We start from the raw sequence: 26,424 nt of genomic DNA on the forward strand, positions 1-26,424 counted from the left end.
TGTATCAGAGGTGCATTATACTGCAAGATCTCTCTGTCTCTACTCTTCAGCTTCCTGTCTTTAATACTGTAGAAAGGAGACTCTATCCATATCCTGGACCTTTTTTTTGGCTCAGTCTCTGACAACTGGAACCTGGATAACTTAATGTAGTCTGTTGAAAACCATGTGACATTATTTTTCTCTGGCAAGTCATATGCATTATAATAAAAACTTTGTCAGTGAGAACCTTGGTAAAAACTCATCTGAAATTAATTGGTCTCCATACAGACAGCAAAATAAGACAAAGGAGCTGATTCACTTTATCATAAAGGAAGGATCAGAATTGCTAATAGCATTTACTGCTATGCAAAAATAAGGGGTTAGATACAAGTTAATTGCATCTGATGTTTCATCTATTTCATTATAGAGACTCATGTATTCTGCCTTAGAAGAATACCACTACAGAAGATGATGTTATCTTTCTTTTGATGCATCACCAGAAATTAAAAATGGCTTTTTAAAGAGTCTATTGGGGAACCAACATTTTCCACAATTTTTTCATCCTTTATTTCCCCAAAATGGATTTTCTTATTGATTTTGGAGCTATCATACATTTTAGTTCACAGTAGCCTAGCACACTGAAAAATTGCTGGGCACATCTATCTCTTTTGCTCTCTGCTATTTAGATTTTGGATTATACAGTCATTCTTCTCCCAGCGTGAAAGCCTGCATCATTTGCCATCTGTTCAACCTATTAATAATATTGAGCTATACTTTCACATCAACTCTTTTTCTTACCAGTCAGTCTTAATTAAAAATAAAAATCTACTTATACTTGTTTTAAATAAGCCTTTATTGCTTTGTTTCATGTAAAGAAGAGCATATTAATTTGATTCCTATTTTCCTATTTTGCATGTGCAGCAGTATCTAAAATTGCTGCTGGTCCAACAAAATATAGGTAATGGAGAAAAAAATGTTCTTAGAACATTTTTTGTCTCAATACATTTTCTCTGAAGAGTGGCTATCATAAAGTCTAGTTTCATTTAAGAGCTAGTCATGAGACAGGTACATTTTTCCAATTTAAATGCACCCTTGTATTAAGAATCTGTGCCTATTTGTACACAAAACGTAGTTCTTGGAGGATGAACAACCTAATCTGAGACCTACTGTCTGTGAATCAAATGTAAGGATCTACCTTAGAATGAGCTAATATAAATGCAGGGTATTTCTACAATGCTGAGACCAAGTTGCACGTTCTTCTCTCTGCCTGGATATGAGATTGTAACGTGATGTCACATCCAGGTTTGCATTTCTAGAAGCTGGGCACTGCATTCAGTCATACTTCTTATTCTCTTTGTCTTCTGTGGAAAAGCCATTGAGGAAAGAGAAGGCAACAGCATCCTTGGCACCCTAGCTTGTCTAGGGTGGACAAACACAGCATCTTCAAATCAGGACTCAGTGAAAAAGGCCTAGGAGCAAGAATCTGTATTAAGAGTGAATCCAAGCTGTGATGTCATGCAAGTGTCCTAATTATGTGTAACAAGATGTAGTAGAGAGAAAAAAATCATTAAAAAACAGTTAACCAAAAGAAGAGGATTGTATGACCTTGATTTTCATGTATTTTGCAATCTCACATGCTAATATGTGTTAGTGGTAAGTATTAAGGTCTAAATATTGCCATCTAAATTCATACAAACATTCATGTCTAAGGATAGAGTTTTTTATTCATTCTTCAATACCTGCAGCTAAGGTTAGATGAGAAATCAACATATCCAACACCAAGGTATGGGAATCACAAGCAGGAGGAAGGGCAGGAGTGCTCAAGGTATCATTAAGAACAACATGCCTTCCCAACAACCAGCCTCAGCCAGAGTCCTTAGCAAGCAGGGAGACAGGGAGAATGCTTAAATTCCTGTCTTTGTGAAAAACATTTTACCTAAGGGAGCCCTTTAGCTTATTTAACAATTCTTAGCTTTTGTTATATTGATCATAGCTTTTGTCCAGTTTTTTTGCACAGTGGGAGCTGTATGCAAGCAGTAGTTAGAAGTTCCCATTCCCTGAGTCTCCCATTACTGGGATAAGTTTATTCAAGTGGAGGCATTAAAGTTAGCCCCTATTACACAGCAGTGTCACTCCTACTGGGCTCCTGAGAGGTGGAATTCTTCTCTCTCACAAAAAACCCCCCAATAAAACACATTTCATATGCCAGAGGAGACCATCTCCCTACCAGCTATCTTTACTAGAAGGGCCCTTGAACACCCTTGAGTTCATTTATGCAGCTGATATTGGCAAGGCTTGTTTTTTCCTCTTACTGGTGATTGTTGCTATTTTAGGGGAAATGCTGCTGGAAACAAAAGCACCTGTAATCACCGACACTTCATAAAGTGTCCTCAGGCACAAAAGCAGCCAAACAATGGATGCCTCCTCATACATTTGCATATATTTGGTTTCTTTATTCAGAGGAAGTTTTAGACATAAAGAATGGTTGAGAATGCTGATATATAAAGACAACTGCATGATATATTTAAATTAGCCTTTCCCTCCACCCCAGCAAAACTGCTTAGAATGGTATTTATGACATAGCACAAAAAGAAATTTCCACACAACTACACTGTCATGAACTGAGATTATAGCAGCATATCCTACAAAAACCACCTCAGGTAGGTAGATTCATTAGGTCCCTAATATTTCCACCAATTAATTAATAAATATTTCCACCAATGTAGGTACAATTGTAGGTACAACCCCAGACCCCAAGTGATACCCTGAAAACTTAAGTTTCTCTCAGTAAATTAAAAATTTTTCTTTCAAAATTCTTGCAGTGTTTGCTGTTTTTTGCTTTCCTAAGGAACAATACATCTGTACTTTGTTAGAGACCTCCTGCTTCTGGAATTTGTCCAGTTAGCATCATATCACTGTACAGGAAAGGAAAACATAACTGGTCACAAATTTTCTAAAAGCAAGTGTTCCTAAATTCTCCTCTTCCTCAAATAATATCTTGAACACCTAGTAAGCCCCCATCACATAGTATAAACACATAGTATAAAAGTACCAAATTAATTGTAGTGTTGAATATTATCTTATTACTAAAATTTCGTAAAAAAGTTTTTTATTTAGTAAACTTTGGCTAACTTAGTATTATTATTTTAATACCAAGATGTATTTCTGAAATCAATCACCAGAATTACTGTAAATGAAATAAAATAGTGAAGGGAGAAACAGAGCATTAAGTAGTCTCATATAACTAACAGCCTTCCTTAAAATAAGACTCTATTTGCAAATATGTAAAATATTAATCAACTTCTAAAAAAATAACTAGAAAATTTTTGCAAGCTTATAGTTCTCATGCAGCCTATAAAAGCATTACCATTTTGTAGTTGTAATTAATTCTCCCAAACCAAATATATTCAGGAACACTTACATTCATTTTGCCCTCCTGCTACTACCACCCTTTATCTGAAACAATTATTTCACTTTCTTCTCTGGTGCCTGCTCCCAAAGCAGTAATCACACTCCTCAGCATTAATTGTACTGCATTTAACAAGCCAAACTCTCTTTGTACCCTGCACATGGTAGACTTTCTGTTTTTTAATTACCCTAGCTTCACCTGTCCCAGTTGAAATTCACTTTCCATGAGCATGGCCAAACAAAACTGTCAGGTGAGTCCTTACACCATGCTGTACATGAAGAATGCTCACCTATCTCTACCCAAATTCAGTTTTTGAGTGGCTAACAACATAGGCTTTTTATGGACTCAGCTCTGATACATGGGGCTCTCGTAGGTTTGGGTTTTTTCTAACTTGTTAATTTGTCATTGAAGGGACCGGCTCAGTGCAGAAACTGGTGTCCTATAAGGCTAAAAACTCCCAGAACTTCTCTATTCCTAAAGCCATGTACACAGCACACAGCATTAGAGTGTAAGGCTGGGCCCATATTGTATGTCCTTGATCCAAGGACACATGTTCATGACAACAGTGACAAAAATTGCTATCATTTTAACTATTAGTATTATTATTGCTAGTGTGGGGGGTTTTTCAGTTCAACATACTCGTACCAAAACCAAAAAAAGAGCCCCATGTTGCAGTCCACCACTGTAGCACTTTTATGCTACAAAATGAAGTTTATCTGCAATATGCAGCACACAGATGCCATATGAAAGCATATGGGACTGTTTGAAAGTGCAAAGCCTGTGGGACTTAATTGGTACCAGCACTGTCCAAACTAGTATTGGTTGGTATTTGGAGCTCTCTGTTTCCGAAGCCATTCGTGACCATTGTCTTGAAGAGGGCATCAAAGCTCATCAGAAAGCAGGCTATAAATTCGAGACCATGCTAAAAATCAAGCAGTACAATCTACACACGTACTTAGCAGTCTACAAGTAATCCAAAGGAATGATCCTGCACTTCCTAAAACTAAGTTTCATTACATTTTTTGTTATTGTAATCTTTAAGTTCATCATATTTTCCTCATCCTACTATCTCTTCCTCTGTTGACAGTAAAGAAACTTCCTAAATTTGTGTCAACTGCAAAAACAAAGTACTAAAATTTACTAGAATTTAATGATAAATACCAATTACTCCATTAACTTCCTGATTTTTAGGAAATCCCATTTCTTTTTCACCCTCAAACCGATATTTTTTAATACAATCCACTATCACATCCTATTAGCCAGGTCTTACGCTTCCTAACATTCCATATACTAATCTTCATCTTCCCTGATTTAATAAGTAATTTTTGTCATTCCTCTCTACAGATAACTTGTTACACGTCAATATTATTCCTGTCATTACAGATTCCCTTCAAAATTATTAATTCCAAACTGACAAACCTATTTGCAAATGTCCTCTGAAATCTGGGGTATACATTTTGTAGTTCTCCAGAACTGAACACACTAAGCTCTGTAAATTCAGATGCAGTAATTCTCATTCTCATACAATCTATAACCCTTGTGCTTTTGATCAGCGCAGTCTTATAGAGTAGAAAATCCAATTCTTCATTACTCCTTTATTCACACAGGTAAAGAAAGTTAATAAAAACTTAAAGTTTTATAAAGATTTAAAAGGAGTGTAAAGTGTAAATCAGTCTTTTACAGTACAACAACTTTTATTACACTTTCATGGCAGTCTCTTTTGTGCTGTCTTAATACTCTTCAATTAGTTATTTAAACACATGCTTTGGTTCAGAACATCACAACAGTGGTAATGTAGGCTGATGACAATAAACACCTGAAACTTTCTGAGTTTTTCAAATTTTGATCTTAGGGATGACCTGCTGCTGAGTCCACATTGTCTTGTTAAGTCAATCACTTGGATGATCACAGATTATTTTTCCTAAAAAAACCATTCTATTCAAAACTAACTTCTCAGCTGGTCTCCTTAGCCACTTCCAAGAGCTCTGAATTTGACATATCTCTAAGAAGTAATTGAGAAATGGAAGGTAAAATACAGCCTCTACCAGGGGAGGGAGCAGATAAGGTCATACACTGATAAGGGATTTTACCTTTTTGCATTTGCAAGCTTGCCAAAGGACCATTGGCTGAAACAAAGTTGTGAGCTCTTGATTCCTTCCAGGATGTACTCCACGTCCTGGCAGTTCAGGCAGATATTTTTTTCAATAATTTGCTTAGTGGAAAAAGGCAAACATATTTGCTCCCTTTTCCCTATGAAGGGAATAGGTTCAACTGTGGCATGTCTCCAAGAAGCACTCCTTTCCTCCAGCAAATCTCAAACCGGGACACCAGATTCACTGAAACTTTTTACTGTCCTCAACTTGTTTGTGCCAGACACATTTGGAAACTATTCAAAAGCGAATTTAAAGAGTTTTGTGCCTCTAGTTACCTGATAGCGCTTTGGGTTGTTTTGGTTTTGATATTTTTCCTAAAAGGAGAGGATTTGCTTTTTCTTCATTCATTGAAATCATAAAATACCTTTAAGAAGATATTTTCTCTTTTTTTACCTCTTGTTCTATTAAAAGACAGTATAACAAAAAGCATATCCCAATAAGTATTCCACAAAATAACAAAACCTCTGATCTTATTCTCCTCTCAAAAACTGAAAGAAAATAATAGGAGCTAGAGACTTTTATGATAAAAAAGCTTTATCTCTGTGCAGTCTACGAGGCAGTTTATTCATTATTTATCCATTCGTCCTTCATCCTCCCATCCCCTTTGACTGTAATAATTACATCTGCAAGACTAAAAGAAAAGATTACTTTTTAAAGTCAGTTTTGATCCTTTTCCTTTGCCAGAACTTCTTAACCAAGTTTCCTCTGTCTCTCTGGAATTAAATGAAAGCCATATGCTGAAAACACATAACTTGAAGACTCCTTCAATATTAGCAACGTTTTCACTTGCACTGGGAGAACAGCACTAAGAAGAAAAAAACTCCAAAGAGCTACTTTTCAGAAGCAACTCCTGACCTACCACTATTTTGCAGAAGCACAGAAGAATTGGTTTTGGAGCCAAATCTACCAAGTAATCAGATGAATATTCCTTCCACTCTCCCAAAGACAGCTAATTGAAGAACTGTGGAGAAAAAATTCCCACATTTACATTTAGAGAGGCAAACATACAGTCTATTTATGGTCTGTCTGAAAATATCCATGTACACAGAAACATGCACTGCACCTTGCCAGATTTAGTTTCTGATATCAGATGCAAAGCAATATAAACTGAGCATGCAGTTTACATTGGAGGAATGCTTTCATAGGAAAAAACCCAGCAAATCCTTCAATTGCTCCATCTCAGCAATGCAGTCCTGCAGCACAATGATTTTTGAGAAGTAGCCCTACATTCTCTCAGAAAAATAACTCATCATATCAGAAAGCTCTGGCCAGACTGAAATCCCTCAATCTCAGGATAGATTCAATCATAAACTCCTAAAGGGAAGTTATGCAAGAGATTCCAGGAAAAAAAAAATATTTCTACTTCAGAAAAACAGCTATTTAGGTCTTCTCTGTATATCACAATATTAAGTTCCATTAAAGAAAAGTCATTTTATTCTATAGAATAAAAGAAGATAATAAGTGCTAGAATACACCTAGCAGGTGTATTAGCACTTATTACTTTGAAATACTGTTTCCTAAATAGTGAAAATTCACTCCACTTTTACTAGCACTTGGTAATGCTGGTGAAAATCTCAGGATTTTCATAATCTGCACCTATTTTTAAAGAGTGTTAACAACTCCCCTATTATGGTAACTACAGCAAGCAAAGTATTTTTAAAAACCAAGCTGGTTTTGTTGAAGATTTTATATTATTTTTTTCAAAAAGAGATGACTAGAGAAAATTCTAGAAAAGATATAGAGCTTTTTTTATATAGACTGTGTTAATTAATGACTGTTGTCATTACCACCTATAATTCTTTTTCCGTGAGTCTCTGCATCTCAGCTACACTTCCTAAGCTACTGAGGATGGATTCAGGTTCACTTCCCCAGTAGGAGACCAAAACATCTCATTTTCTTTCAGTGAATTTCATCACAAATTACTTTTGCCTGAATGCTCTCCTGTAAAATCTCACTAAAGCTTTTCACAGGGAAAATTATTTCACCATTTATAGTTTCTCTGCTTTTAATTAATAACCTAGGATATAATTGCAATATGACATTTCAGAGAGTGCAATTACAGTTTAATAAACCATGCGGGGCATTTAAAGGCAAAGGGCCCTAGGTTTTCAAGTACTCTGCATTATTTGCATACTCTTTGACATGCTTTGTGGTTTAGTCTGATGTGGCTTTTCTAATTAGAAATAAACATAAATTAATAATTCAAGAGGCAAAGGGAAAGGCAAAGTCAGAAAAAAACCCCAACCTATTTTGCAGTTATACATTTATTCCATGCCATAATTTAGACACAGTTTATCCCCCCTTTCTTTTTTTCTTTTTTTCCAAATGGACTGAAGAACTAGAGTGACATTGACAAGGAGAGAAAAAAACCCAACAAATAATACAGAAACCTTAAGACAGAATAACATTCTGTTAATGTTTTTTCAGGAGTCTATATATCACCTCTGTCCACATTAGGTTTTCTGAGCAGTACCTTGTAGAGTTCTTCCACAGAGAACAATAAACACAGTTAGTTAACCAGATGATTCAGAAAGGAAGAATTTGATAAGGATATCACCCAAGTTCTAAGTGGACTCCATATGACTCATTTGTCACTTAAGAAAATCAATGGCATCATTCCATTACTCATTCTCTAATATTTTGGGACTATCTCCAGTGGGGATAATTACTTGGGAAAAGAGTACAATCAAATTATCTAGGAACAAGGTCAGATGTTCATACAACTGAAAGATTTTATTAAATAAAGCAAGTGTTTGGCTACTGTCTTGCAGGAAGCTGAGAGAAAATATAAGGAAGCTGTGAGCATGGGAAGTTGTTGACAGACTTGATAGCATTAAGCAAAAAAAAAAAAAAAACAAAAAACAAACAAAACAAAACCCAAAAAAACCCCAACAAGCTAAATAAAGTAGTCATAATACTGAATAAATGCTGGCTTAAAGTATGTAATTAGCCTCCACTTCCAAACGACTATTTTCCAAAGTAAGTCACAACCAGAATTGTCAAGATCTTCGAGTGCTCTCAGGACATCAGGCATCTGACAGGCATCTCAGGACCTTCTCAAAATTACTACCTTTGATAATAATTTTCCCTTAAAATATGCTATTTTCCTGCTTCAGACCACTTCTTAAGTCAACTATTTTCACAATAAATATTTAATGTGATGAAGCATGCCATGAAAATTATTATTGGAAAATGAAGAAACTGGATCAACTTCCTAAGGAAAAATCACTAGGTATTTTTTCAAAGAGAGAGAAAATAAATTTATTTTTATTCTTACAGTAGTGACAGGATAGGAAATGATGTATCAACTATTTTTTGCAGTTCTCTATTTCCTTTTGTAAAATCTTACCTCAAAATATTGATTTTCCACTATTATCCCAATAAGTTGCTAATTATTCTAACTAAATGTGGGTAAATTAGCAAGCTAAGGGTTGTGAGAAGCATGCAGTGTGTCTTCCTTCTTGCTGTGTCTATATTCCAGGTACCTTAATTATTATTTGACTACTTCATTCTATTTCTTTTTTTTTATTTTTTTTGGGGGGGGGGAGTTTTATATTGTGTCATTTAACTGTTTGCTAGAACGGGCCGCTTAAGGAATACCAATTGTTCACTCAGACCCTCAACATTCTCGGCGCTAATTTAATGGCCTTGAAACACAGAGCTACAAGTTATGTTTAGTTATGTTCAGCACTACACGCATTATTTAACCTTAAAAAACCTTCACAGTAGTGTACCAGATTGGAAAGAGCTTTCTTTCCTTTCCCCCCCCCACCCTTTGATTTGTTACTCTCACCTAATAAAGAACTTTTCAAACACAATGTCTTTAAATCCACAGCTGCTAGAAGAACCACAGAAAAGCCTGTGACCACCAGGTGCTTACCTTATGCTTGTACTGGGAGATTTTCTTTGCTAATTTCCCATTAAACTTTTAATGAAGTATTTTTGTTCAGAAGGTGGTCAAAAGTAGTTGGTATTTTTGTAAAGAGCAAACAGACACATGCTCTCCCCCCCAGTTCTAGTAAATGGAAACACGTTGCTGCTTGTGCTCATGTCCCCAGCACCTGTGGGAACTGCCACCAAGGCAGATGGCCAAGAGGAGGATGAAAAGAAGACGGATGAAGGGAATAAGGAACCAGACGGACAATCCAAGATGGTATTCATCTAATTCTTCACGGTTCTATTTTTCTGTTTCTTCCCTTCTGTCTCTCTGTTCCAGACTGAAAATCAGTTGCCCCTTTTCAAGACATTTTACAATTTCACAAGCAAACGAAATAAAAACATTAATTCTGCTATTACGTAGCTCAAAATGGTGAGCAAAATAAGAGTTCATTGATAATAGTGAAAATGCTAAACAAAACACTTTTATTCCTGAAAAAAAGGGTTTTCTGGTTATGTAACTCTCCCATCATACAAGCAATTCTTTTTTTCACAACAGTCCAACAATATTTGTAATTTATTTTCCTGAGTTCCTGATCACGCCTGCCTTTTATCTCTGTTGCTCAATCTCCTTACTCCATTCCTGAAACCTGTTCTAATACGCATGTAAACCATTACTAAAAAAGCATATAATTAGACTTAAATCAATAGCTGGATATCTGGATTGTGCAGTGGCAAAAGTCAGGCAATTCACAGAAATAGCCCCTGAGGGATATCCTCTGCTGCTCTACAAGGCTTTAGGTTTTACTTTCTGCCTTTTGACTGATTAATACAAAATGTACCTTGGCATTTTTGCTGCTTATAATGAAAAAGGTTTTCAACATTCAGCAAGATAGACTTACATTTGCCCAATATTTCTAATACAAACACTACCTTAAATTTTCAGAATTACCACAACAGATTTTTATTATTTCACATACACACATTCTCTGTTGGTAAAAGCAGTAGCTGTTTAATGTTTTTTAATGAGAATTAAAAATCTGTTTATTTGATTTAATCAGCTCATTGAGCATTCTCTTTGTTCCTCTAATCCCTTGAATGGGGATGTCAAGGCATGTGATAGCACACAGCCGTGACAATAATCTCAGGAGGTTATCTATTGCTGCCATTTATAATAACTAATGCATTTTAGTGCTAACGAGACAGCCATACTCATTACAGGGGAAATCTACTCCTCCCCATGCATAAGAGCAAGAGCAGCAGCTGGCTTTGGGCAAGGAATTATGGAGGTCTTTTGTGTATAGAACCCATTTACAAAATGGGAGCTGGCTCTGTAGCCCTCTGGAAGGGCCCAGTCACTCCATCACATCTTTTTGTTCAGCATCTAGACTAAGGAGCAAATCCTTAGTCTAATTCCTAATTCTTCCTGTTATACCACATTCAGAAGCTGCCATGGACTCACTGCTCTACTCGGCCGCTGAGTCAGAATGCTATGGGACTCACCAGGAAAAAGAACCTTCCATATGCAGTCAAGGACAGCTTTCAGGATATACCTGCACATGGCATATGTAACATTAGACTTTGAATGAATAGGTGTATGAAGTAAAAATCATGCCCATTTTTACTTCAAAGATTAGAATCTTCAATTAGCCTACCCTGCAAAAGAAACTCTTTTCAGGGTTGTTTAGCACCAGCAAAGACCATCAGAACTTTAATCAGGGCAAACCTCTTGTAGCCATTTCAATCTAATTTTAGTTTCTTGCACAGAAAACTAAATGATTTGTCCACAATCAGTTGATACATCTATGTAGGGTAAAAGATTCTACAACAGCAAAGAAATTTTTTTTTTTTTTCCTGGAGATGAAAATATAGGCTGTCTCACTTATTAAGTACACCTACTATGTGTTTTTAAAGTTTCCTCTTATTCCAGTTACTACAATAATCTTCCCTGATAGTCACCCTGCTTCTCTTTACAAATTCATCAGTGTCTGAAGTTGTACTTTATGATGAACAGGAAAAATCTGCAAATGTGCTTCAAAGGATTGTGCAATGCTGATTAGCATTCATTTGAAGGATGTGTGCACTCAACAAGGCAGGTAAAATAAGTCAATATGGTTATCATGAGTTTTCAGTAAATCGGTTTCTCAAGAACTACATAATTGTTTCAGGTAAGGCCTCTTTTCTTAAGCTATTAAGATAGAAAAGAGTTGAGCCATTATCCTTCAGCCTTGAAGAGAGATGATGACTTATTTTTCTCACTAAATTGCAGCTCCAAACTTTCAAAGAACAAAGGAAAACTAGACTGCAAGGGCTATCATAGAAGGACCATAAAGTCTTTCAGGGTTTATCACTGTCAGGTTTGAATTGTGTGGGGGGTTTTTTGTGTTTTTTTTTTTTTTTCCCAAATCCAACAGTTACTTGCATTAGTAAAATTTTATTTTCTTTTATGCTTTATCTTATATGGAGCATGTGGTTGCCTTTACCTACACAACTGAAAACACTTCTGGGACTTCTACTGAAGCTTAAGTCAGCTGCCATTATTTAAGCATTCATATTCATGTTTATGCTCCATGGCTGCAGAAACTTTGTGAATCTCAATCACTAAAGTCCCATCTCAAAAAAGCAGCACAATATAACCTCTGTGAAGAGACTAGGTCCTTGCTCATTGCAGCTTGAGGTAGCAGGACAAGTTCTGTTCAGCAATATGTAGAGAAATAATAAATTCCTTAAATGCAGCAGAGATACCTGAGAGCTGTATGCAGTGTCACTGACATCAGAACATCACCATAAATAGCAGCAGATGAGAAAGCACATGCAGGGATGCTTATTGCTTTTTCCTAGAGGTGACATCTAAAAGAGCTATTACTACAGAACTGAAGAAATAAGTTTGAAGAAATATGATATCCAAATTCCTATTAACTTCTCCTAGAGATGAACCTCAGAGGCTGCAGAATCAGACTCCCCTTTTTTGACGTGGTTAATGGACATTTTTAAGCCTTCATTTGCTAAGTACAGGAGGATCATATAGCACAATGCAGCAACCACATATACCACAAATTATTTTAAAAGAAAACATAATTACCATGCCACATTTTTTGAGTGGGATATCAGACTGCTCAGTCTGATGACTTGGATATCCTGTCCCATCTTTGAAGAGTGCATCATTCTGCACAGGTGATTGCACTGACTAGAAACTGCATCTCCCCATCAGAACTGATTGAGGAATTCATTCACTCCATTTGGTGGTTGGTTTGGAATCAGCTTGGGTCCCTCACTCACTCTATTAACTAAAGTCAGGTCATCTCCTGGTAAAATATTCAGGCCTTTTTAAGCAACAGAGAAAAAATACATAAGCAATTAAAGCTAGCATACGTGTCAATTTAATCACAATGTAGTCTAGTAAGAATGGAGTTATTTCATAGATACTGGTTGTACGTCCTCAAAAGAACTCACATGCAAGAGGAGTTGTTAGGTAACAAATCCAGGGGGTAGAACTGACAGACTCAAGATTTGCCTTGTGCAGTGAAGTGTGAAGGGAGGGAGAGCTTCTTTTCCAGCTGTAATGAATTCCATGCAAGCACATTAACAAGCCACTTCCATTCTGATTTATCTTTACCATCAATTAGATAACTTTTATTTATGCCTTAGGGCTGTGCTGTGTTGGCACTTGCTGTGCACTCTTACCCCTGTGAATTTATTAGCCAAAGATGTAATTTAATCAGTGATTTCAATTTTCCACCGGCAAATCACATTTACTGTCATTATTTCTGATAATGTTTTTCAACCATGTGGTGCTTTGTTGTGTTTCATTTTTATATAGTGTCTTTAGTATTGTCAGCCTGGTCACATTAGGCCTCAACCTGTGCCAAAGAATAAGCTCAAATCCTGAGTTCCAACTCTCTACTACTCCACAACATATCACACATGTTAAAAACATAATTAAATTTTAAATGCCTCAGGACAGTGGCTTTTCTACCTCATTTATAGTTCTGGTACTTTCTGGATACTGGTCCCAATGGTCTCAACAAAATGGTATCAACTCTCTCAATGATATCAACTAAACCTGTGTGACTCGGGTAAGAATGACAAAAGATAACAGAGCCACTGCTTTGAGCTTCCCCTCAGGCACCTTTTATCATGACTCTGCAATATTAACATTCCCAGTGAATCACTGGCATGTCTAGGACAGGATCTGAAGTAGCCAAGGAGCAGTTACCACAATAAATATGCCATCTGATTTTTAAGTTTATTCAAGTTGGTTATGCCAAAAGGTCCCTCACGTGGCTTCCACTTTGAAGTTCCTGCAGGAGGAAAGACTTAATGAAGCTCCCACCAACCAATGCTGCTAACAGCCTTGCTTGGGGGATGAACTGAAAGAGCTGAGAAGGGCCCGAAGCCACAACAAAAGAGGCCCCTACAAGGGATCCTACAGGCTCTGTAAATATTCCTCAGATATTTTCTAGGCCTCTGTTTGCAACTTAAGGGTAATTTCCTTAAAGGCTTAATTTCTTTGTCACCTGCTTTTCTGTGGCATGAGGAAACAAGGATCATTGTTATTTTTTTGATACATAAAATAAAAAAAACAAAGGAAGACTGAAGCACTTCTTCCATATTAAAATGACAATTTTAAAAATGACATCTATAATATTCAACATGAATATCTGCTTTGCATATAAGCTCAAGGCACTGACAAAAGGGTGCTGCAACAACAGTCTTCAAAAGAAAATAAATGAAAAACAAGAAATGAATGGTGAAAGATGAATAAATAATGAATCAATTAGGATTTAAGAGGTGTACTCACTTATTAAAACCAGGTTCTCTCATCCCAACTTTTCATGATTCTTTTTGTTTGATATGAAAATTAAAACATTGATTACAGATTATTATTTCTAGACAATTTGCAATGTGTATAAGCTGTAATGCAGAAGTTAAACACCAAGCTGTTACTGAACACTATTTTGTGTTTTATTGGCTGTGTTGGGCAAGCATAATTTTTTAATGTGGTTTCATTTACCCTACTAAGGGTTAAAAGCTGATATATGGTCAATGCATCTCAAAATATATGAGAAATAAACCTCTGAATAAAGTATTTTATACCTTTTTTAATGAGTAAAGACTGTTAATAACAGCTGTGAGTGAAAGTACTTGTAAGTATAATGTCTGTTTGTTCTACAGTATGTCTGTAGGGTTCACATGGCTCAGTCTTATTAATTTAAATAACCTGAGTCAAATCCTCAAATGCACCAACCTACCTTTTTGGCAGGTCAATAGGAATAGATTAGGCAGACTGTCCTGCCTGGCACTCCTAAACTTCATCTTTCTATCACCCAACACAACCAGTATATTAAAAGAAATAATATGGTCAGGGCTCTGCTTTACTAAGTATTGTAATCAATTCAGACACAGAACAGACCCCAAGAAGGATGACTAGACCCACATCAGCACAAACTTCCATCAGAATCAGGAGCTGCAGTCAAGCCATTTTTAGCAGTTAGAAATCCAGGCTACTGTCTTTACTGGTTTTTGTCAATGACTTTGGTTATCTGCCAGCTATCATCACCAAACTGCAGTAAACTCCCAAAATCAATTAAGGTCCCAGACTAACATTCTTTACAATAATAGAGTAAAAAGAGCTTTCAATTCCATGGAGAAGTCTTTAAGGTGAACTAAAGCCAGTGGGGTAGGAATGAAAAGCCTTAAAAGTCCTCAGAGGACAAAACATGATTCTCTCTAAAGCTTACTTAGTTCACAGTATACAAAACAGTGTAAGGGAATAGTGTCTGATTTGCTACATTTTAATTCCTTACTTGTTTGATCTTTTATCTGTAACACACCACAAATAAAGACCCATACAATATATTTAATTTGTCCAAGCATTCATCTTCCACTTGGAAAACAAAGTAATCTTTTTCTAAGTGTTCCTAAGGTTGAATCTTGCTGTATTTAATAAAGGAACAATGAATTAAAAAAAAAACAAAAAAATAAAAAAACAACACAAAACAAACAAAACACCAAAAAAGAGTGTCAAACCCACCACCAAAACCAGTTTCAGATCTTTCCAGATATCAAGATGGCACTATCAGCTGGGCAGCAAAATTTTCCCGCATTATGTGCCTTCAAAACTCAGAAGACCTAGGTGTACCACATCACACAGTATAGCCAGAATAATCTCACTGCTAACCAATAATAAACTGGGTATTACAGATTTCAGAGGTATTACCACAAAAATACCCCTTTGTACTTCATCACTGCAATCAAAATAACATTCAAAGAATTAAAGTTCTCAACCTCTCAGAGGAGTGAAAACAAATTCTATTCCATTCTCAGAAAAATTTTGCCAAGAGAATCCATTGTTGATCAAAGGCCCTATGTATTTAGGATTTGCATACATATTATGTGTTATCTGAGGGAGCTACTAATGCTAGTAAGATCCATAAAGCACAGACTAGTAAAAGGTTATCTCCTTCAGTACTTAAAGAATAAAAATGGCTTAATCAGAAGTCATCAAAATGCAAAGGCAACTCAGCAGCTAAATAGTGCATGACTTCCACCTGCATTCTGCCTCTTAAATGACACATTTCTAACACAATTACTAAAATAACAATATACTGCAAGGCAGCACAAACTTCTTGAAGACATGAAGAACTCTTATCTCCCACAGAGGACACTGGGAAGTGGCTGTGCTATGCTCTGCACCCTGAAGGATCGTGCCTGGAAGTTTCACTTCAAACCTATGGGACCGGGCATGTCCTAACATGGTGATCCTTGGATGGTTAAAACACACATAGATAGGGACACAGTGAAAAAGTTAAGATGCTTTTTTGATAAGAGAAATGAACTACTGGCATGAAGGCAAGCATCTGTTCAGAGGAGGACCATGCACACAGTCAGCCAGAAATAGAGAATATGTAAAGACAGCATGCTTGCTTCTGGATGACTTTTTTTTTAAATATGGCACTGCAAATCTAAAAGCTTCACAAAATAGTTTCCTTGAAAGGTCTTCAAAAACTTGGACTTCCAAAGCACAATATCTACAAAACATTAAATGCTCACACTTACAAAGTTCTTTGTAAAGATGTATGAAAAGGAAGCTCAGTCTAATTCACCACTTAGGCAGTTAAGGAGTGCTTCTTTCAGCATTCCTCTGTGGTCTGTGTCAATCCCATTATTCTTAATAAGATAAGGATGCCTTGACACATGTTTCATTTTCTGTAATAGTCAAAATTGGTGATACTGGAAAAGCTTTTCAGGCACATGACTTTCCTCTGTCTAACTGCAAGTCAGCTCTTGTTTACAAGTGCTGGTATCGTGCTATGCTGGTATCATTATCTATATTATCTGCAGCACAGTTTGCATTATAGATTTCTTTTATAATGATTTTTTTTCCTTTAGATGAAAATTCTGTTTGCATGGGACCTCAAAAAAAGCCTCCAGACAAAACAATATTGGCATTTTATAATTTTCTAAACTGTTAACACTAATAGTACTTCATATTTCTGCCACGACTCATTCATGGGTACCCAAGTGCTATATGAACAGTAATTAATTACGTTTCTCAACATGCTGGTAAGGTACCATGGCTATTATTTTTATCCTAACAAGAGATTAAATGACTTGTTCAAGGATGCAGAAACAAATCAGTGATTCAGATGGAAGGTATGAATCCAGGATTCCTGCTTCTTGATGACCAATACTTCCTCTTCTTTTGCTGAAGAGAAATAATCATAAAAATTTTAATGAATTATCTGTTAAACATCTAATTGTGCGTTGCACGGACTATCAGTATCAGTGTGCATAAATACATCGCCACCCAACAATTTCATCTTCACTCCAAGACAAGTAACTTCAGAAATAATGAAAAAGGAGATGTACCAGAAAGAGATCAAAGGTTAATTGTTATCACATTAGACTCTAAAAATATGCTCCTCTTTAACACCTCATGACAGATGCCAGAAAAAGAGACAGAATCTGCCAAAAGGGAAGAAAAGATGCTAATTTGCAGATAAGCCAGCTATAGTCTACAGTAATAAAGTCAGTTCTTGTTGTTTCTTAATAACGAGCTGTCAGACAGTGGGATTACAGCATGGTTTGACACCAAACTACTTACAGAGAGCCACAGTGTTGTGACGACACTCATCTCCTTCACTCCTCTGGGACATTTCAATTCCATTATGTTTAAAATGGAACCCAATTTCCTTGGTAGAACAAACCAGCTTTGAAACCCTTAATGTAATTCTGTGGGGTGAGTGGGCATGAGGGAAACCACTTCATAAGGAAACAAAATCACATTACTAAATCATCATTTCTCACAAATACACTGCCTATTCTGCCTGGTACCCTCCCTTCTTCTTCCCCTTGCTCCAGGGCACAACACAGTACTGTGCAGTACATTGCCTTATGAATCTTCTTCAAGTACCCAATTATCCTGGTGCACCAGACTTGTCATTACCATGACAGCTGTGTGCAGCATGCAGCACATGCTGTCAGAGGTGAAAGATTGTACACGGGCATCCTGCATTTCCATTACAACATGGAAAAGAAGACAGACACAGACATGTGCACACCCCAACAAACAACTTTGCTGAAGATGCTGATTAAAAGCAGAATTTAAGATCCTTTTTTTTTTAAAGTGGTAATATAATTGCTAGGCATTTCAGCTCTTTCTGTGCCTCCAGCAACAGTCCTCCTGTGTATTTTTTGTCATGATAATCAATGAGGTGGCGTAAGTACATTTTGAGCCCTTTTAAAGAGAGTCGAATAAAACATTCCATCAGCCTGAAGTTCCTCCATAAGAATTAAGCTTCATTTTTTCTTTCCTCTGACCAATTTTCCTCTTTTCAAAAAGTAAATAACTCATTACTTTTCACAAGCAGAGACTCAGTCACAAAAGCTCACAGGATATCTCCACAGTGCTGGATTAGTTGTGCTGGTTTAAATAGCCCCCCATGTATAGAAGGGTGCTCAGAAGTGATATGGGACACTCACCCTCTAGGTGAATACTGGCTAAGCACAGACATCTGACCCAGGACACATCTGGCAAACTGAATTGTGATGGATCAAACCTGGCACTCACATGGCTGGAAGTAAGCCCTCTCAACATATGTTCATGCAAGGTGACATATGCCCTCAGTTCCTACTAATGCCAATGAAAACCATACCCTGGAAATATCACAGTCAATCTCACTGCATCAGGCCTTTTAAGGACAAACCTGCAGGACAGATGAATGGTCGCAGTTCTTAAGAATGTACTGCAGATTTTCTAATACACAGTGTTTGGCACTTATGTTCTGCAATGTTGCACATTTTGGTATACACACTTCCTCCTTCTTGAATTACCCCCAGCAATCCCTTGCCAGCTCTTCACTTGATCATGCAGTTCATTACAGCTGTAAATACAAACACCCTTTTTCCACAACCCATCATTATTAAGAAACCAGATGGTACAAAAATACCTAGAATAAACGTGAGATAGGGAGATTTCTTTTTCCCTGAGTAATGGTTTTTCTATTTTAAACCAATGTATAATAAGCTTGTAGAAAACAATAATTACAGAGAGTTAAGGACTTTTTCTACAGACAAGCAGGCTGAAAAGGCTGTGTAATAACTCCTAATTCAAAATTAATTTAATCTAAATTAATAGACACAAATGGAAGCAACCTGAACCCCCTGGTCAAGTATTCTAATACCAGCACTTGAGAAGATGTATCTTTCCAGTCTGAAATGGAAGAGAAAGGGAGCAGCTGCAGAGAGAGAAGGGAAGTAAGCAGAGAACTCCCACCTCTCTCCTTTGCAAAGTGGGAATGAGGTGTTTGTTACTCAGCAAAGCTGCTTGCTTTTCACAGGATGATATAACACACAAAGCTTCTGAACACAATCTAGAGGTAATACCCTGTGCAGAGATAGTGCATTTATGTTTATTGAGGACATGGGAGGCTGAGGTTGTGGGGAGTCAGTGCAGAAGCCTTTCATTCCGTGCTGTACATAACTAAAGGACAAACATCAGTTCCTTGGAAGAGCTGTACAAAATCTGTGCTCTGAAATCAGTGTCCTGTCGTGAAATATGATAGTGTTGTTCTCCTGTTTGGAAAACACCCCTCCTTACTGAACAATAAGCGCTCAGAAAGCAGCCTCTCTCTCAGAGGCAATTACACAGAAGACAAAAAAAATGTGTAGACAGGGAATAAGCACTGAAAGGTAAGGATTCAGAAAAATGTTTAAAAAATAGAAACCGAAGCACTCTTCAATATCAAGCATTTAATCCTTCATAACTTTTCTCCACTGCAAAGGCCCAGGAGCATCACTCTATCACCTTCTTAACAGCACAGTCACACCAATGTCAACAACAGACTTAAGCCTGTGTGAAAAAAGATGTTTGGAGATGCTGTGAGAATTATGACAGTGAGATAAGGGAGTGGAGAAGAGTGGAAAAACAAATAGCAGCAATAATAAAGTGAGTTCTAAAAAGCTAAACTTGTTACTTGTGTAGTATCTTGTAGGAACAGGTCTGACAAAAACCATACCAGCAGTTAATCTGACAAATACAAAATATGCATAATTTTTACTAGTTATGAAAACTGCAGCTGTTTTATAGCAGAAGGTTATGAATTTCCATATGGTTTACATTATAATTTCTTTTAAAACCTACATCAAGCTAACAACCAATTATAATTCTTATCTCTCTGATGAGAATAATGACACTTTTCTACGCAATGTGAATTGCTTTAATTTTAAATTATGCATTATCATTTTTTTTCATAAAAAACCCCTAATACTTATAAAATTTTGCAAATGCACGGCTTATCACATATTCCTAAAGTAAATATCCTCTTGTGAAGCCGCAAGGTCAGAGGCGTAGAATGCACACATGATCACGTTAGTGGTAAGAAGGTGCTATAAATATCTTAATTAATTTTATTACTAATCTTACTCTCAAGCTCCTTTCAAGTTAGCAAATCATCTTCACCTTGCTGAAGCTTTGTGAGTGGGAGCACTACACAGCTGGAGGATGTCACAACTTTTCTGTCATGAGGATATGCTGCATAATATCTGGACAGCATCTCTGTGAAGCTGGTAGGAAGGCAGAGAACACTTCAGCTTTTCAAGGGCATTTAGTGCAACTAAGTTCTGGTTCAGCTCGGTAAAATTATTCTTATGCTTAAGATTTTTTTTCCCTTAACGTTTATTAGCCCTCTGAATGTTAAATCATCTGCAATTCTGGTGTTAAAAATAATTTGGATGCCTGGGATTAATGGTCTTGAACAATGTTGTACATTTTGGAAAACACGTACAAATCTCTTCCTAACGTGCTGCGTAGGAAACCAGAGGTGCTAAATGCAACTTCCATTTTGAAACACAACACTTTAAAATTAGGTTTTATGTCTGAGTTTTTCTGAAAGTCAAAAAATAATGTACTATATCTTAACAAATAAAATGAGAAATTCAGAAATCACTTGGTGATAAAATGATCAATTTACTTGAAATGGAGAGGAAATTACTTGCTAAATATTTATTCCCTTGCACCTCTGCACATACTCATATACAAGACAACAGAAATTAAAAACACCACACTGGGAGATGAAGACCTCAAATTACCAGAACCCATGGGACCATTCACAATCTGTGAACCACTGATATTAGCAGACTTTCCCTGCACACCAATAAAGATCTGTCACAGCTCACTTTCAGAAAGTTTTCTTACTTTAATGCTGAGTACAATTGAGCCTCTGATTTTTGAAGACAAGCATATTATACCAAGCCTGCCCTTGCATTACTATTACCATTGTTCAAATTACTTACGGCATTTTAAAGGCCCAAAGTAATTCCTAAAATATACTCTAAATTATTTCATACAACAAAAGCAGTTTACCAATGGAAATAACTGTCTCTTTGATTTGAAGAGAAAAAAAATCCCCACATAAGATTAAATTTTAAAACTATCTAAAATAATATTCCCCCATTAGACACATTTTCTTACCTTAAATTAGGAGTAATTATTATTGCTGTCAATGTTAAAAAAAACCCCAAACAACAAAAACCCCAAAACTAACAGAGGTTAATTGAAAGTGGGAGAAAAAAGTTGTAACCAAGATGTTATACTTCATTAAAACTGATAGTCAACACACTGTTTTTTAGAGAATTATTTCAAGCCTTTCAAAATTCTTCTGCAGAGCATGCAACCCTGGCAGACCATGGTGCTGTTGGGTGCACAATGTCAGCTGTTCGACCTGATACTTTACTTCAACAACAAACAGCTACCTTTTGCCATCTTCCAATTTCCTTCCATCTATTATGTTTTATTTTAATATTAAATTCCACTACATATATCCACCCAACTGATACCTGTAGTTCATATTCAGGAGACTGGGATGTAGTCTGAGGAGTGTTTGCAGAACCAAATATTCTAATAAACTTGATATTCACAAGTGAATTCATAATTTTAGCTGATTTATCAGACTGCTAGAAAAAGCCTCACTGTACCTGGAATACATCAGCTATGTTCTAAATAGTAAAATTCTACTCCCATGAGAAGTGTAAATTCTGCAGATGGTGCTTGCAGAAGTGATACCAGCAATATTTTGGGGCTCTAACAGAGCCAAATTGCCAAAGTAGCTACTGTCACAGAGGACTAACAAGAGAAGAGCCTTCACCCCCATGTGCCACTGAGCCCAAAGAAGTAACACTGTAAACTACCTGTACTACAGGACCATAAGGGAAAGTTCCAAACAAGGACTTGGGTCAATGGGTCAGGACTTGGAAAGAGCTTCTGGTGTTCAGTAGAAGAAGCTGTATACTGTGACAGCATGTGCCTTCAAATTGATGCAGCCATCTTCTACTACAGAAATAGGAAAGTTTTGTTCACTAACCCCATGATAACCCCCATGATAAAACTATAGGTGGGTAAAGCCTTAAAAAAACCAATTTATATAACTGTGGAGGAAACACTGCTGCTACCTTCTTCCTGGGATAACACACAGCACTGAAAAAGTCTTCATTATTTTATCATATCATTGTAATAATTTGAATTGGCAGAAGTTTGAAAAATAAAATTCAGCATCGTATTAGAAAGATTTGAATGTATTAGCAATGTAAGTCTTCTGGAAAATTGCCTTCACGCACAGACAGTCTTGTAATTTCCAGATTCTCTGTTCTTCTCTTATGTGCCTTTTAATAATGCAGCATATTTATACTGTCATGGCACAGGAACATTTATTAGCAGAAACATTTGATAGTAATAAAGCAGGAGGAAAGCCACTTGCCTTCCCTGTGTTGCAGAGCTGCAGCACCTTGTTTTTTCCCATGGCTAGACTCTGTCTCTGATCTGTGTAGGAGCAGACCTACCGCTTTTCTTGATCTCCTTCTGCTCATTGTGGCCTCCACCTCAAATCTTGCTCTATAGGATTGCAAAGCCATGTGAAAAGATGGTCTGTGCCTTGCAGGGACACTCTGCTTAAGCTCCCCAAACCAGTTTAATCTTCTAATACAGGATTATAACATAAACCTTTATCAACACAATCAAATAGGGGGTGGGAAAAAATGAAGAAATTGCTTTATCTGCAGTACAATTTCACTCTCAAGGCCACAACTGTGTTATCAACATTATATTTTAAAGTTTTTTAATTCAACCATCTAAGAAAATACATTCTGCATTTGTTTCCATCAGTCTGGCATTCAAGAACACTCACAGGGCAAAAAATACACAATTCCATTTGGTGCAACTGATAGGCAATAAAAGTAAAGGTAACTTATGAATTTTCAATCTAATCACAGCAGATCGCTAAAATGACTGACATAAAATGGGATATGGCTTTTTGAGATACTTTTCTACTCCATGTACAGTAAGCAGCAGAAATGCCTTTAAAATTTAGGGAATGCTAAGGCTGTCCAGAAACCATTCTCAATTTAAATTCTATTGCCATTTAAAAAAAGCTGAGGTGGGAATATAAGATAAAATGTCTGTATCAGAGGAATTACATCCAAAAAATAGCAAAACAAATTATGACATGTAGCACAGGTTGCCCAAGTGCTTCTCAGTCATGGCTTAGGGCCAACCATTGCTTGTCCGTTTCACACTGACAGCTGGACACTCTTATGCATGGTAAATGGCTTTCCTAATGAATTATGCTTAACAATATAATCTACAAATCTTCTCCAAAACCAAAACGGAGACACCACAAACACTTGAGACACTTTATAGGCTGAGATTAATCTCCTTTTCTTCAAGGGCCCACACAATAGAGGTGTGCACAGCAACTATTTCTGGCCACGTAAAAGGAGATGGGCTGTGCAAATCCTCTCCAAAACTGGGGAGGGAAAACAAGAAGCCGCCTAGCAGGACTGGCTTCATCACAGGGCTGCACAAGGCAGCACACACAGCTGCAGCAGAGTGCAGCAATCTCCAGGGTCAGATGCAGATGTGTGAGCTTCTATCACTGGTGTGAGGGGTCACAGACTGAAAAAAAGGCGAGTGCCATCCTTCCAGCCTGCAGGATCTCATCCTAGCTTGGGAGAAACTGGACACAGCAGCCTGTCGCATGCACTGTGCTGGGCAGGAGGGGAAGGTGTGCATTTAAATGAGTTTAAAGATGATATAGAAATGGTGCTCTGCAAGTCCTGTCTCAGTGCCCTTGCAGACTCTGCTTTGTCTTAGCTACGACTCTGAGTGATATTGTTTCTGGCATCCAGTACACCTTGAGGGTTTAATATCCTTTTCTCTCCTCTCCTTGTCCTGTCCATGTATACTCCTACTTCACTGTGGTCTGTAATTTAAAGATATACTTTAAGATATTATATCTGTCTTAAAGAAGAATATGGCAACTCTTCAGCTTTCTTAAGCATATTTTTCAAATATCAAAACTTAACCTCATCTACTCATCGGAAGCTTTTGCTCCCTTTTGCAGGAAATAAACTATTATTATGCAACATCAATTGTTATGGGGCTTTTTTAGTTAATAATTTTAAGGACATAATAAAAAGCATAAAAATCAAGACTTATTTTTAAAAGATTTTGAAATTTTCAACTTGATTGTTGCTGAGTAATCTGAGCCCATCAAAAATTTCAACACAATCCATTAGCCATCTGATAAAAAGCAATGTTAGAAAGCTCTCAAAGCTCAAAATCTCCACAGAGGTTAACAATGTGCACAGTGATACAGGAGTTCTTGTCTATATGTGTGCTCTGAAAAGAGGCCACACTCAGTGAGGAGGTCTCTTTATCCAAACAACATTATCTGTTATCTGAGCAATAGTCTCGAAAAATAACTCAGAATAGAGAGACAGCAGTAGCCTAGAAAAAAAAAAAAATCAGTAGAAGTACTCCTTGGTTACACCTAAAGAGTAAATTTTTCCTGTACCATAGAAGGTTCCTGGGTACTAAGCCTCAGTGGTCTTTACTACTGAATCACTAGAATATGCTTTTGGGCTGTGATGACCATTGTGTTCCCTAACAATTTCCTGCCACGGTTCAGGATTTAACACACACTGGGGGCTGGTTCTAACAGGCAGTCTGCCTACAGCCATGCTGGCCCTACTTATGAGAACATGAAAAGTGTGTAAAAATGTATTATGAATGTATGGATATACCGTAACAGTTCTGGCATGTTTAATTTAGTCATGACAGTGTGTGTCAGTTTTAGCACATCCCAGAGGCTGATCTAAAGCTATTAATAGACACTATGTTCAGCAAAAGATGTTTTAATTTTTTGAAGTACATGTTCAACTTTTCACAGCTGCTATGTCTAAATAGCTGCCATAAATGAAGACAAAAGATATGAACCATACTAAAGAAGCAAAATTTACTGAAAAATTTGCTGAAAATTTTAAGTGCATTAGAACCTCTTTCTGGACTCAGCCAGTGAAGGTTTATTTCCAAATGTAATTAACACAGTGGGAAAATATCAGTTCAGGGTAAAGATCTTTGTTAACAGAAAGGAGGTTCCTAAAGCAGCGATCTTTTTATATGGTTGATGCCCAATCAAAGAAAAAAAGTTCATTGCATTTGTGTGGAATAAACCAACTACTGTAACACTGTAATTGGTATGAACCCAAGGTCACTACTTTCTGAGCAGTGAGTGAAAATAACCAGTATAAAAACAGAGATTTGAGTAGGGTGCTGCTACCAGATGTATACTGTCTGTGTTGTTTTTACTTGTTTAGGATATAAAGGGAGTTTTGTTCTTCAGAAGAGAAGAGAATTGGCTACATTCCACCCAATGTGCTTATGTGCTGCACCTCAGGGGGCCAGTCAGTAACTTTATTTTGCTTTTGTTTTGTCTTTACATAAGGGCCTCCATATGCTTTACCAACATATCCATATGCTTTTTCTTTGTGTCTATGAATAAAAAAATGGGGTTTGATTTTTTAAACTAAAAAAGATTTTAACATTTATCTGATGTGAAATAAAAATTTAAAAAAATCTAATCAGTTTTATTTTCATCTCTGGAAGCCCACAAATGGATAATTCTTTGCTACTGTTCTGAGTTCTCAGAAGTCAGTTCTATTACTTAGAGTGTAGCACATGATGTGACTTAGAGACTTTGGGACAGAGCCCTCTAACCATTTTCTCCTCAGTACATACAGCTAAATTCCTCTTCCAAGAATATATAAGCATTTTGGAAAAGCATGTTCATCAGAAAAAAAAGGTATACAGATTTGCTTGAATTATTGTTTTTGTTAATACTGTTTTTGCTGAAACATTTAAAGCAATGGAGTTAAAGTTATCAATAAGTATTATATTAGTAGTTTATTACATTCAAGTGTACTTTTTCCAAGCCATGCATCTTCTGTGCATTTCTTTTTTGCTTAGATTTTACTACTAAATAAGAATGTGGAACTAAAAAATCACAAGTAAATTCTTTTCTTGCCAAGTCTCTCTTTACTACAGCCTCTTTCTTAAGTACATCCAAATAAGACTTGTTTGGACAGAGAGGAGAAGGTGCCAAGTGCTTATCAAAACATAGAAATAATTGTAGATTTTAGAATTTGATAAATAAAATAAAGATGTGATACTTG

This window comes from Ammospiza caudacuta, chromosome 3, assembly GCF_027887145.1.
Source record: "Ammospiza caudacuta isolate bAmmCau1 chromosome 3, bAmmCau1.pri, whole genome shotgun sequence".
NCBI lineage: Eukaryota > Metazoa > Chordata > Aves > Passeriformes > Passerellidae > Ammospiza > Ammospiza caudacuta.